General features: G+C 35.7%; 1 protein-coding gene across 2 annotated transcripts in view; it reads right to left on the bottom strand.

The window, feature by feature from the left end:
- The window catches only part of Spock3 (SPARC (osteonectin), cwcv and kazal like domains proteoglycan 3), a 436,641-nt gene that overhangs the window by 317,150 nt on the left and 104,437 nt on the right, over nt 1–15,054 (bottom strand). The window lies entirely within an intron of this gene.

Below are 15,054 nucleotides of genomic sequence, written 5' to 3'. Positions count from 1 at the left end.
GATTTAAGAAAGCCGGTAAGATGAAATGAAAGTGGCTCACCAGGTGTGTGTGTGGGAGGATGAAGGAAACAGTGGGGATGGTTTCAGAAAAGGGTGTCAGAAGACAGTCACAGAACCTCAAAGGAGACCTCGTCCCATTTTTGGAATAGAAACTACAGTTTCTTTCCCTGAAAGGGGGAACTTACCACTCCCACTGTAAATAAATAGTACATTTTAAATACTCCTTTGAAATACTGACACATACCTAAAGCTCTACATTTATGAGCCACATTTGTAACCCTCATGGTTTGTTCTAGGACCTTCATTAGGAAAATTATTGTTATATGTTTCCTATATTATACAGTCTATCCTAAAGCAATTTTTAAAAGCAAGGAAAAAAAAAGAGTATTGAAGTTTTTCTTCATTAACGCTGCAAATGTCCAAAATGAACACGTTTGGAAAATTCCTGATGAGTGCAACAAATTCAGATTAAGAAGTTTAACATGAGGGTTGTAGCAACAAAACATTTTAGAAATATTTTCTTAAATGTGGTGAGAATGTTTGCTAAACTGGGTTTGAAGTATTTTGTTCATTCTTAAAATCAGAGACAATCGATTCATAAACCACAATACAACTGTCAGTGACACTTGAGCATTAGTACAAAATAAAAGAATCAACATAATATATTTTTAACTTCCATATAATGAAAGCGCTTCTTTTAAACATTTATTTTTAAAATTGGGCTATCAGTCTATTTTAAACTTCAATTGATCCATGCACACGCAAACATGTCATCCTCATTCATTTTAGTTTCACCTACAAGCTGGGTCAAGACCAAAGCAAAATATAGATGAATGAAGAAGAGAAAAAGTAGGAACTGTTTCTAGATCAAACAGCTGAATGTGTTTCTAAATAATTGGAGTGGTTGATATTGTGAACTCAAATAATATAATAAAAGTTACTAATGTGTTCATCTTCTGCACTAGCATTGTTTGCCTGATGGTAAGGAATGCATATTCAAATTATCTCTGTGGGACATCAGAAGAGGGGGAAAACAGGGAACAGGACAAGAGTCTACCACACAAGCCCTCTGAAAGACTCTACCCTGCAGAGAATCAAAGCAGATCCTGATACTCACAGCCAAACTTTGAGCAGAGTGCAGGGAATGTTATGAAAGAAGTGGGAAATAGCAAGACCTGGAGAGGACAGGAGCTCCACAAGGAGAGCAAATGAACCAAAAAATCTGGGCATAGGGGTGTTTTCTGAGACTGATACTCCAACCAAGGACCATGCATGGATATAACCTAGAACCCCTGCACACATATAATCCATGGCAGTTCAGTGTCCAAGTGGGCTCCCTAGTAATGGGAACAGGGACTGTCTCTGACATAAACTGATTAGCCTGCTCTTTTATCACCTCCCTGTCAGGGGTGTGCAGCCTTAGCAGGCCACAGAGGAAGACATTGCATCCACTCCTAATGAGACCTGATAGATTAGGATCAGAGGGAAGGGGAGGAGGACCTCCCTTATCAGTGGATTGGGGAGAAACATGGGTGGAGAAGAGGAAGTGATTGTGGAATTGGGAGGGGAAAAGGGAGGGAGCTACAGGTGGAATACAAAGGGAATAAATGGGGTAATTAACAAAAATAAAAGTAAAATATTGTAATTTAAAAGAATAGTTTACAGATCAGGTAAAATATATAAAAGTAAACTTTTCAAAGATATGACATTAAAAGTTCAAAAAATCAGTGTACTCCAACTTTTTAATGTTGGCTCTTAAGATGTAGTTCCAGGACATTATGAATGCTGAATTTTGGAAAATTTGTAAGTCATTAATTACCCGTTTTTACTCACTAATTTAAACCCAATTCATTCACCAATAGTGCTTTCATATGACATCTCTATGAATACTTGCTAAGATGTCTATTCAAACTTTTTCCATTTTTAAATTTTATATCTAAGTGTTAGGCTGTGGTTATTGATACGCTCTGTGGAGACAGATGAAAATTCTATAACATAACAATTCGAAGAGCCTAGGAATCCTAGGAATAATCTTAAGATTCACTTTCCACATGCTTCTTTAAATTTAGCTTTGAGGAAAACAGCACAACTCAGTTGGAATTTCTAGAATGAGCTCATGATTCTAAATATACTGAAATAGCCTTTCAAATGTTTGAGGGTTTCTAAAATAAAGCTTCTTTTATAGAACGCAGTTAAACATAAAAATGTGACAAGAGTAGAGAATGTTCTTGTATACTCTCCACACATACTTTCTTCTATTGCTAATGTCTCCGAAGCTCTTGGTTCTATGCATCAGGATCACTGATGTCTTTCCTTGGCTTCATTGATTATTTCTTTTAATTGATAAACAATTCTTCCTGGTACTCCGAGTACTTTTGTGCATTTGTGTATTCTGACACATATATACTGATGAATATCAACCTTTAACTATCATATATAAAGTTACTACCATATATACTGATGAATATCAACCTTTAACTATCATATATAAAGTTACTACGAACATCATTGTATACGTTCTTTAAAAAAATTATTATTGTCATTTATTACAATGTATTCAGCTTGTATCCCAGCTGTGTCCCCACCTTGTCTCCTCTCAATCTCACCCTCTTTCCCTCTTCTCCCCCTATGACCCTCCCCTAGTCCACTGATAGGTGAGGTCTTCCTCCCCTTCTACTTGATGTTAACTTATCAGTTCTCATCAGGACTGGTTGCACTGTTTTCCTCTGTGGACTGGCAAGGCTGCACCCCCCCCCCCCGCAGGGGGAGGTGATCAGAGAGCCTGTCACCAAGTTCATGCAAGAGAAAGTCCCTGCTCCTCTTATTAGGGAACCCACTTGGAGACTGAGTCTATTGCTACATCTGAGCTGGGATTTTAGATCCTCTCCATGCATTGTCCTTGGTTGGTCTAGCAGTCTCTGCAGGCCCTGTAGGGCTCAGTTTTTTGTTTTGTTTTGTTTTGTTTTGTTTTGTTTTGTTTTTTGAATATTGCAAAGCACTTGGTCAAAAATGTAAGAATAAAGTTCATGACTCCTCTGACAAAATACACATATCTTTGTAAGAAACTGTCATGTTGCCTTCTAAAGCATCTGCTAACACTACAAATTTCTACTAGCAGTCAACAAATTCCTGGCAACTGGATTGCAGCATTGTAGCAATGTATAGATGATATTTCTTTCAGTAATTTAATCCTTAAAAGCTTGGTGATTGATGATTTCAGACTCCTAATGTAACATCTCAGAGTTGCTGAGATACTGGTTCAAATTTTATAAACTTACAAATTTATTTTTAATTGTGTAGGTGTAGGGAGATATCTTACTGACATGCCCTTCAAAATACACATCTTTCCAAGTATTTTCTATGAAACCATTTAACATTTAATATTCTTTCTTAATAGCTACCTATGTAGGACATAAGCTTCTAACTTTGTTAAAGACCAACTTCTTTTGTATGGTCCTTGCTTTTAATATCGTGTCTAAAATCTTATCAACAAGCCCAGGTTGGTTTATGTTTCCTTCCATTTGGTTTGTCTATCAGTGCAGATGGAATATCTCCTTATATATTTAAACACCGAATAACCTTTCTTTTGCATTATTTAGCTATCTAATATAGACTTTATAAATGTTTTATTAGAATAGCATCTAATTAAATTCTTATTTGAATTCTGAATTATCTTAATGACATGGATACTTAATACAATGAACTATTGCCTAAGACTTTTTGCTGCCTCTCACAAAGTTAGGTATCACTTACATAACACATAAAACTTCACAGTTTCTTTTGAGACTTCTTTGAAGCATAGGATGTCAGTGTCAGTATTGCGCCTTCCAGGATATCTTTCTGTTCATGTCGTCGTGGTTGTTTGTAGACATCACAACCGGAAGAAACTACTGACTGCTTTTCTCCCTTGGCACCTTGCAAAGTTTCTTTCCAGAACAATGAAAGTTCATTCCCAGGGAGGAGGCTTTTAGAACAGATCCAGATTATTCTTCCAAGGCTTGTGTCAAAAGTGTGTGGTGTCTCCAGTAAAAGGGTCTTAAGATAAGGGTCTTACCTTAAGACCCTTTCAAGTGGCAACCAAGGGCAAAACAGCAACTGCCAGCAACTCTCAAGAAGGTACCCCAGGCCTGGCACCAGGGGTCTCAGACAGAGTATTTCTCACTAAGTGACATAACTTCACACATACACACACACACACACACACACACACACACACACACACAAATAATATATATATGAGTATTAATCTGAAAACATGAGACACATGATTTCCTATGGTCTTTTCATATATTCTTAGTGTTATTTATCACCCCAATTTTTCCAACTTGCTTGCTTTGTTTGCTCATTTCTCTGTTTGTTTCATATACTTGTTTGTCTACTTTTTGGTGTGGTTTATATTGTTGTTGTTTGGTTTTTGTTTTTCAAGTCAGAGTTTCTCTGTGTAGTCCTGACTATCCTATACCTACTTTGTAGACCAGACTGATGGCAAAGTCTGAGATTTGCCAATCTCTGCCTCCTGAGTGCTAGGATTGAAGGTATCTGTCACCACTTCCCAGCTCTGTTTTTCTATCATTAGTTTTTAATAAGATACCACTGTGATATGATATTGCACTTGAATTTATTTTTTACACATAAACATTGTGTTTATGTACTGTAGCAAATCTATCATGTGATGATTCCAAGATTTTGAGAAAAATAATTTTTTTGCTTATGTTTAGTGTTTTTTTTTCTACTAATGCTAACGAGATCAAGAGGATTTACACTACCATGCAATTATCATATCTTATCTGCTTTTCTAACTGCATTATCCAGGTCTGAAATGATTGTGACATCTGTAATAATAACATGAGGTTGATTTCTTCAACAATGGCATGAGATTCATGGTTTACTTTTGAGTACTGTGAGGGTTAATGCTGTCAGGTTGACCACATCTCGACTCATTGAAGCAATACGTCTCTTGGCATGTTTGTGAAAAATTATATGGATTAGGTTAATTGATTTTGGATGACTCATTTTAACTATGGCCAGTATCATTCCAAAAGCTAGGATCTTGCTCTGAATAAAAAGAAAGTGAGCAGAACATGTAGGCAGTCTTTGCTACCCATGGAGGCAATGTCAACTGCAAATGAAAGTAAGCCCTCCCTCCCTTCATTTGCTTTCTGCCAAGTACTTTTGCACAATAATAAAACACACAACTAATGAAAACAACACAATTTAGTCTTACATGCTTTAATATTCTCCAGATAAATACGATAAAATGTATTTGAGAAATAATCGTTTTCTTATTTTAAAGTGTTTATTTTCCCTTTGTAAAGTTGATTTTGTACAAAAATAATATAGCTACCTCAGCTTTCTTCACATTAGAATTTTTCTGTGATTTTATATTTAATTCATTCGAGTTTCCATTTACTTCCTAGTACATATTTTAACTCTTTTCAAAAATTTATTACCTTTTAAATCTCATTCCCTCTTGTTTAGGTCTTTTAGATCCGGTTTGATATTGTACATTTCTCTTGGTACATCAACCATTCTTCTCCATTACCTTTGATTTTCATTTGTTTTCTTCAGAAATATCTTAACTTTGCGTGTCTTTTCACTACAACCAACCATTTTTTTTTATTGGTGAGCCATTTTTGTAATGATAAAATATGGGGCTAGGCTGTTAATTCATTAGTAAATATTTTGCTGAATAATTCTGACTCTTTGCAGATACTAGAACAAACATTTTTAGACTTTCAATGTTGATCGAAGACTAGTGATTCTCTAGGAAAACTCCAAGTCTTTATAAACACAAGTTGAAAACTATTCAAGTACATAGCCTCCTGTGAATCTTTCAATGTAGGATAATACATTGAAACCAAAACAAGTTATTTGTTAATATCTCCTCTATTATTATGAAATAGTTACATTTTTCTAGTTTATTGTTATTTATGTGTCATCAACACTTGAAATTTGATGTGAGAAATCAATCACAGGATATTTCTATCATGGTTTCCTATTAACATGAGTATAAAGTGAGTTCAGACTAAAATTCATAGGCATATAAATACCAGTAAAATGCAAAATACAGCAAGAGTGCACCATTGTGGGAACACAGTCCAAATGTGGAGGCCTGTGACCAGAATTCACTATTCTTATGAAAAACTCCAAGAAAACAAGACGAGTCTTGTGGAAAAAAAAAAAAACAACAAACGAAAAAACAAGCAAACAAAAAACACTCAAAATTATCATCCTTGGAACACATTTTTGTTCCCTTCTTGGGCACAATAGGTGTAAGTTTACTTCAGATCATTCATTACAACTGGCTATTGCTATTTGTTCATAGGCCTCTTTAGACAAAAACATGTTTCTGCATGTGTGGTTTCTCAATCCAGCACATGCAGCATGTCTTCTATGTGTGTCTTGTCCTTATGATTCATTTTACTGATGTGACTCCTCTTAACCATCAAAATTAATAATGTTGGTTATTACATAAGACTCTAGTCTACCTCATTTATAGGCTCTGTTCTCCCAGATCCCAGTATTCCAGCAACAGAATTTTTGGTTATTTATGTATATATATATATATATATGTGTGTGTGTGTGTGTGTGTGTGTGTGTGTGTGTGTTATATATTTAAATATATATTTATGTATCTTTAATATATATAGTTATATGTGTTAAGTGCAATAGGTGTCTTGCTAGAACTTTTAATTCTTCAGAAGTTAATGAAAAATAAATACATTTAACAGATAGGTCTCTATTGAGGCATAATTAGTAATATATACATGGACTAAATTTTATACATTACACAATAGATTGAAACCTTTTCTCTATTCACATTCATTATATTTTCATAATTATTAAAAATTTGAGAATATTGAGTGATAGTTTATTAGTTTTCCATTTAACTATGTCCCTTACTGAATGCAGTGTTTAAATATTTCTGTATAAATTTCCATTTCTTGAGTTATGAGTCATCTGTTTTCTTCACAGAGAAAATACATGATACTATACTTGAAAAGTATTATAGAAAACAACTGATTACTTTATCCAAAACAAGGTACAATTTACACATGAATTTCCTTCTCTATGACACCTAATTTTGGATTAAAGTAGCCTGAGTTCTCACACTTGGAATAAACAAGTATCATTTCGACGATGCATTTGTTTCATAATGTGTTTATAATTTGTTTAGTCACATATTTCAGATGAGCATATGCCTACACTACCTAAATAGAAATGCATTATTTTCATAAATAGTAAACAGTAGTCTCCCACTATCAACTTACCTATAAAGTACCTTTTTCATCAATAAATAATATTACTCCTGGTGTACTTTTGCCCATGTTTTTCTTTCTTTCTTTCTTTCTTTCTTTTTTCTTTCTTTCTTTCTTTCTTTCTTTCTTTCAATTCACTCTTTATAATTTATTCATGTTTCCTACCCTGTCTCTTCCAGGTCCTACCCTCCCTCCCTCCTTATTCTCCTTTCCTACTTCTCAGAAAAGGGGAGTCCTACTCCCCCAACATCAGACCTCAGCTCATCAAGTCTAATTAGGATGACAGCCTGCATTCTCTTCCTCTGTGGCCTAGCAAGCACTGCCCCACCAGGGGGAAGTCATCACAGAGTGGGCAACAGAGTCCATGTCAGTGGCAGCCCCTGCTCCCCTTACTAGTCTGCAGACACCACCGATGCACCAACTGAGGACCATGCATGAAGGGGTCCTAGACCCCCTGTTCAGATGTAGTTGACAGGCAGCTCAGTCTCCATGTGAGTCCCCCAGTGTCTTATTTCAAATACAATTTAACTCAGGCAGCTACTATAATATTCTCTCTCTCTCTCCCTCCCTCCATTCCTCCTTCCCTCCCTCTGTCTATGTCTCTTTGTTTCTGTCTGTCTGTTTTTCTCTGTCTTTAACCAGGTGCCTCTATGCAGGTAGCTGTCCATCTTGTCTTCTCTGATGTTGAAAGTGACTATAACTCAGTTCTTCTAGTACTGTCTGTTTTGTTTTTGTTTGTTTGTTTAGTAATACCGAGAGATATCCTGTGACTCTAAAGTGACTATTTCTTTCCTTCCTTCCTCTCCACCTCTCTCCTTTTAGTTTCCCATGGGAAGCTGATTTCTCAGATTTATACAAACAATGTAGAATCAATTTTAATTTACCTTCCAGGAAAGCCTGCCTCTTCTGTGTCAAGGCTATGTAGACATAAAGCAGAAATTAATATCAACTGAATGCTTTGTCTGAGAGGATTTCTCAACTTTCATCTCATGTGACCTTCATTACATAGGTATAGAGAATAGATATACAAAGCAAAGGCTTAAAGATAACGAATCTTGATTTCATTTTAAGGCAGTTCTTCATTTTACCTGTGAATTTATCTTTGTTAATAATAAAAACAAATTACCAGAGTTATGAGATGAATGTGCATCTATATTTTAACATAATCAAATCTCAGTGAATAATATTTGAAGTTGTAGAAAATCTAAACTACTTTTAAAATTTGACAGATATTTTGATTTTGTTGATTTGGATACTCTCCCTCTGCCTCTTAGTTAGTTTGGCTAAGTGTCTATCTTGTTTCTTTTTTCTCAAAGAATCAGCTGTTGGTTTGTTGGTTCTCTGAATTGTTCTCCTTGTTTCTAATCTATTGATTTCAGCCCTTAGTTTCATTATTTCCAGCCATCTACTCCCTTTGGGTGTGTCTGTTTCTAGAACATACTTTCAGGTGTGCTGTTAAGTTGCTTATATGAGCTGTCTTGAATTTCTTTATGAAGGCACCTAGTGCTATGAACTTTCCTCTAAGCACTGCTTTCACTGTGTCCCATGAGTTTGGGTAAGTTGTACATTCATTTTCATTGAATTCTAGGAAGTCTTTAATTTCTTTCTTTATTTCTTCCCTGTCCCAGCTGTCTCTGAGTAGAGAGTTGTTCAGTTTCCATGCGTGCGTAGACTTTTGTTATTTCTGTTATTGTTGAGGTCTAGTTTTAGACCGTGGTGGTCTGATACAGTACAGGGATTATTTCAGTGTTCTTGTATCTGTTAAGGCTTACTTTGTGCCCGACTATGTGGTCAATTTTGGAGAAAATTCCTGAGTTGCTGAGAAGATATACTCTTTTGTATTTGGGTGAAAAGTTCTGTAGACGTCTATTAGATCTACCTGAGACGCCTGTAAATGTTAGTTCCTTGGTGAGAGTGTATTGTTGAAGTCTCCCACTATTAAGCTTTTGGGATTGAGATGTGTTTTAAGCTTTAATAATGTTATAATGTTTCTTTGACAAATGCAGGAGCCCTTGTATTTGTTGCGTAGATGTTCAGGATTGTGATGTCCTCCTAATCAGTGTTAAGGACATTGATTCACTATATATATATATATATATATATATATATATATATATATATATATATAATGAATATATAGAGCACATATGTAGAATAATTTTATATAAAGAAAAATTAAGCAACAGAAAGCATTAAGATTAAAAACTTATTGACCAGATATATTTCTGACTGCTACCTTAATAATTCCATAAATTAAACACTCATCTTAATCTTTTTCTCCTTATGTGGTAAGTTCCTTTTGATTAGTAAGAATCAGTAAGATTTGTAGTATGAGGTGCAAACTGAGATCATGATTTCTATTAAGCTGTATTTGTCCTATTCACAGGATCACTTCCAGATAATATATAAAACACATTTTATATAGTGTATGTTTATTTTTAAATAAAAATTTAAATTTTAATCAATAGTTCACTGCAACATTTCTATTTAATATGTCATCTTATTCACAGTCAACATCAATTAATCATTATTAGAAAACACATAACACAAGCTCAAGACATGACTCAAAAGTTCAGAGTATTTACTGCTCTTACAGTACTCCTAAATTTGGTTCCCAGCACCCACATAGTCTTTCACATCTAATTGCAGTTTTAGGGTTAATACTCTCAAATGCCCTCTTCTGGCATCTGTAGGCACTTAAGATGCTTATGATTCACATATGTATAATCAAACACTCATATTCAATCTAAATCTTAAAAAAATGTAACTAAGTACCCTGAGTATCGCAGACAGACAAAAATATTAAAGCAAATGTATCATAAATGTTTCAGATTATCTTATTGCGGGACTTTATTTCTGGATTCTTAACAATGGATAATAAACATGCTGTCCCTATTTCATTTGCAAACTTCAGAAAAGAAGTTGAAGGTGGTGGTTGTAGAGGTGATGGCTCACTGGTTAAAAGCACCAGACATTCAAACCCACATAGGAATAACCTTACCATCTTGACACACACACATCACACATACAAACACACACACAAATACATAGAAAAAATATTTTCAAGAACAAAATAGTTTGTTAAAGCTTTGGGGAAAATTAATTAACCTATAAGCAATGCAATACTTTGTAATCTTTATTATTAATACATAAACTACTCACTAACAGTATAATTTCTATCAAATATGAAATCATAAGAATTCCCCAAAGAGTATATATAAAAGTATCTATAAAGACTTTATAACTAAAGCATGGTGTCCTAAAAATTGACTTTCTAAAATGTTATAGGAAATAATTCCTTTTCAAATTATAAAAAGATAAAATATTGAAGTTAAAATGAACTAGAATATTGAAGTTAATTTACAAATTAAGTGATAATGATAAGATATAATGTAGATATCCTAGCACCAAATTTATCTCTACATGATAGCAGGAACTTCTTTGTGGTCTTCCTAACTAATGTATAGAATCTAGACAGGGTGTCATTGTTAGACAGTCTTCGACAAGAGGTGGAGATGGTCAAAGGGGTGTGAACATGTGTCTCTGTGTGTGTGTGAGTGTGTTATCCTCTTTGTATATCTATTACAGACAGAGATTCAAGTAGCACTGTCAAGTATATAAATAGTAGAGAAATATGAATTGGAAGAAACCTCACAAAAATGTGTCAGAAGGAATGGAATAAAGGTGTCCTGTGTTGTCACCAATGACAGGTACACAGCCTTCCAATTTAACTTATCTGCTAGCTCAACTCCCTTCAGCCGGGATTTTTAGAATAGAGGTTACATGCTCGATGTGTAAGTGTAAATCAAGAAGTATCTGAGTGTAAGGCTGCATGCTTGTCTTTTTACATGAAGCACATCCAAGGACACCTGATAACAAGGTTTCTCTTCCCTATTATCAGGCTACTCCAGTATCAAGTGATTTGCCTGCTTGATTATATAGATTTTTGTATCTTAGCAGCAGGAACAAAGAATCAATGTGAAAAGGTCAATGTGTCAAGGGAAACTCTTCAAATCTTTAGACCAGTTGTTGCAGGAATAAAAAATACTCCATCGGAAACACTGACAAAAGGAAACTTGTTAAGCTTTCTCTGCACCTCTTAGTCCTGGCTGCTGCATGTTAATTACTGACTATTGTATTGCATTACCACATAGTGTCTTTAGCCACTCTGACTTGGGTCAATGCAGTAAGCTAACATTCTCTTTTTATCCCAGTCTCGTTACCACTCAATCTATGTTAGAATGCATCTTCTTTTGGAGAGTTTTTCTAATGCAAAACACAAGAACATATAAGCAAAAACTCAGTAGATTTTGGCAAAAGATTAATTACTTTAGTCATAGATTCAATGTTCCCTCTAATTCCCAGATAAAAATGAAAATATGTATGTGTCTGGATCCGAGCAGATTGAAATGATAGGCCAAGAAACACTGACATATGGGACTAATATGAGGATAAATGACAGGATTAGAGAAGCAACCAGGATCATTAATAATATGCAGTCAGCAGAATTGAGCCCTTTTGCCTTCCTTTAGGCTACAGGTATAGGAAACAGTGGGGTACGAAGGCACTCCAGCCAAGTGCGAGAAGTGCCTGCAGAACATCTATAAGAGCACCTATGAGCAGCAGCTGTGATGAAAGTGGGAAGGATGATAGAGAGGATACATGAATGACCTCAACCTCTCTCTGCTGGAGTGTTGTGTTCCCCCCATTGGCATTTTCCATTGCCTAAACCAAACAGAAAACCAAGCCCATCAGAAAGAAGTTTATGTGTATTGGAGATGTGCTTGCTGTGCAAATATATGAAGACATGGAGTTGAGGTCCCCAGAAGGCACACAAAGGCATGCACCTGTCAAGAGTCCACTGTAATCCAAGCACATGGAAGGCAGAGACATTTGCTACACAGGGCAATTGTTTAGCCAGACTAGTTGGCTGGAATTTGTGAGCTTGAGATTCAGTGAGAGATCATGTAAAAAAAATAATTTAAGTGTTGAAACTAATGCAGGAAGGTGACAGTCAAATTTGGGTCTCCAAACATGCACACACCTGCACACATATGCATCCATGTATGCAAACTTGAGTATACACACCACTACTAACACATGCAGAAAAGGGGAGCTTTTGAGGTACAGAGCAGTGAGTAAAACAAAACAAAAAGCTAAACGTTAAAAAAAAACAACAAAATATTTGTGCAAAAGCATAGAAAGAATGTATAATTTTACACAAATTACAAACCATACTTGACATTCACATTAAGCTTGCTCAAAAGATATGTAACTATCCTCTAAAAGAAAAATTTTAAAGTATAGATAAATTTAACAATAACAAAAAAAAGTCCACACAACTGAACAAAAACACAAATAAAAAGTATAGGACAGTTGGCTAAGGCTGAGGATCTGGCTTGCTTCCATGTATGTGGACCTATCTGCATTGCCCATGTGGCACGCCTGGGTTGGCTACCCAGAGGCTATTTAAGCTGTGGGCTGGCTTTCCCCAGGGTCAGAAGATTGTTTAAGGTTCCTGAATAAACTGCATTGAGAAAAAAAAAAGTAAGCCGGTACTTCAAGGTCAAGACTGTGAGAGAAGAAAATTTCACTGAAAAAAAACTTGATACTATGTGCCACTTTTCGCTTAAATGGCAATGCCATTTTCAGTGTAGTGAAAGATGCTGAGAACCTCAGTAGGATGGCCTTGAAGGTCAGATAATCTAAGTAGTCTCTCCTCAGTTCGAAGACGGGTAGAATGAAACCCAGAGATTTTGGCAGCTAAAATGAATATACAAGAACACTTGAGAGAGGTTCAACACATGTTTCTTCTCATGCTTGTTCATTCGATATGGTGCAAACAAAAGGATATTCACGCATAATTAATATGAAAAGATAAGTGTTTAAATAATTTTTAAAGTTCATTACGTAATAGTAGGAATATAAAGTGTACTACACTATGCAAGAGAGAGTAGAGAACTAAAAGTGTTCACTTGGGAGGCCTGAACGCAAGTATCTTCAGGGGTAATGTGGAACTAAAGATAGAACAGCTTCCATGAGTTTAAACTTGCTTAATATACATGATTCTATTTTTCAATAATGTGGTGCACCGCTATGCTAACTACATGCTGAAGGACATGCTACAACTTGATGCTACAGTTTTTACTAAGACTCCAGCTACCATAAAGGGGTGACAAATGCACCAAGGGTATATGAGTAATCGTCATGGTTGTCAGGCACTCCCAAAACATTAAAGTCTATTCCTATTGGACTTTGTTGCTCTCCAGAAATGGAAGGTAAGTCCCGATGGGTGAAGAAACTAAGCATATCAGACAGCACAGAGAGACTTCTGACCTGGAACTGAATTGAATATCTACTTCCTGAGGTATAGCCTTCATGATATCAGAAGGGAAAATGAAAGCTTTTAATGGAGAGAAGTAACCAAGATTCCCATCCAATTATGATGCTACAAATCACAGCAATGACCAGCATTGCACAATAACCCTAATGGGTGCGTAGAGGCATGCATATCTTGGTAATAAGCAACACCTCCCTAATTTAATTGTATTAAGACTAATTTGACAAGAGAAAAACAATGCCATGTATTGGAACCCTAGTTACTACCCAGGGCTGGTGAAATCACAGATATTGGAGAAAAACCTCCAAGCCGCTTTACTAAAATGGTACAATCCTTAAATATAATGAAAATATTTGACTTTACAACCCAAAATAAGCATAGCCCACACTTCTCATTTAAAAAATCTCTTTTTAATAGGCAGGGACCATTACAGAAACCACAGCTAATTGAAATACAGATGCCTGCGGTTCAGTCCCAGAAAATGCTCCAACAGTGCAAATCTCTCACCTTGACGCAGGGATCAGTGTAGAAGAGGGAGAGTTTTCTGAGAGGCCGTGTGTCTTAGTGACTTCAGAAGCTGCACCCAAAAGTTTCACCCACACGACTGCTTACACAGAAGCTGAACAAGAATTGCAACAACAGATATCCTGAAATGGACAGGAGAAAGCCTAGGAGGCTTCCACTCTGCATAAAGATCCACAAGTGACCATCCCTTTCCACCCTCCAAAACCTCCTATGCAAATGACTAAGGAATGATGATAGTATGAAAAATAGTCTACTACAGGGCAGCGCACAACAACCGCATATTCAGTACCAAATGGCTAGCCCTGAAAAGATACATACAAGTAACACCATAAGCAGGTTCTATTTATGTATTTATGACACATATGTGTGTATGTTGTACATATGCATATGTATATAATAGCAAGTAGGAAAAAGGGAAGCCTGGATCTGAAATAGTGCAAGGAGTAGTATAGGAGGGGGTGGAGGGTGGAAAGTGAGGAAGGAAATGATGTATTTAATAGTATAATATAAAAAAAATTAAAAAGGAAATGCCTAAAGTCTGAAGGCACTGTAAGTGTGTTTCTACATGACAGTATAAAAGGACAAAATCACAACAAACTGTTTAACGCTGAAAGTGGAGCCAAATTAGATTAATAACAAATGTATACACATTTTTTAAACCAATTGCCAAATTAAGGATTTTTAAGGAAGCTTAATTTATAGCATTCTAGAAAGGAAAAAAAAAACAACAACAAAAAACATTGTCTAGAACACTAATATCATTGGATACCTTGAACCAATGGTGTATGGTGATTGCAAAATAAAAATGGAGTAGAGCCAGGCAGGGTGGCACATGCCTATAATTCCAAAATTCAGGAGGAAAGGGCAGGACAATCTGGAGTTCAAGACCAGTCTTGGCTACAGATGAATTTGGGGCCAGTTTAGCATACA

Source organism: Meriones unguiculatus, chromosome 4 (assembly GCF_030254825.1).
Source record: "Meriones unguiculatus strain TT.TT164.6M chromosome 4, Bangor_MerUng_6.1, whole genome shotgun sequence".
NCBI classification, from domain to species: Eukaryota; Metazoa; Chordata; class Mammalia; order Rodentia; family Muridae; genus Meriones; species Meriones unguiculatus.
This window is presented reverse-complemented; position numbering and strand designations above follow the sequence as displayed.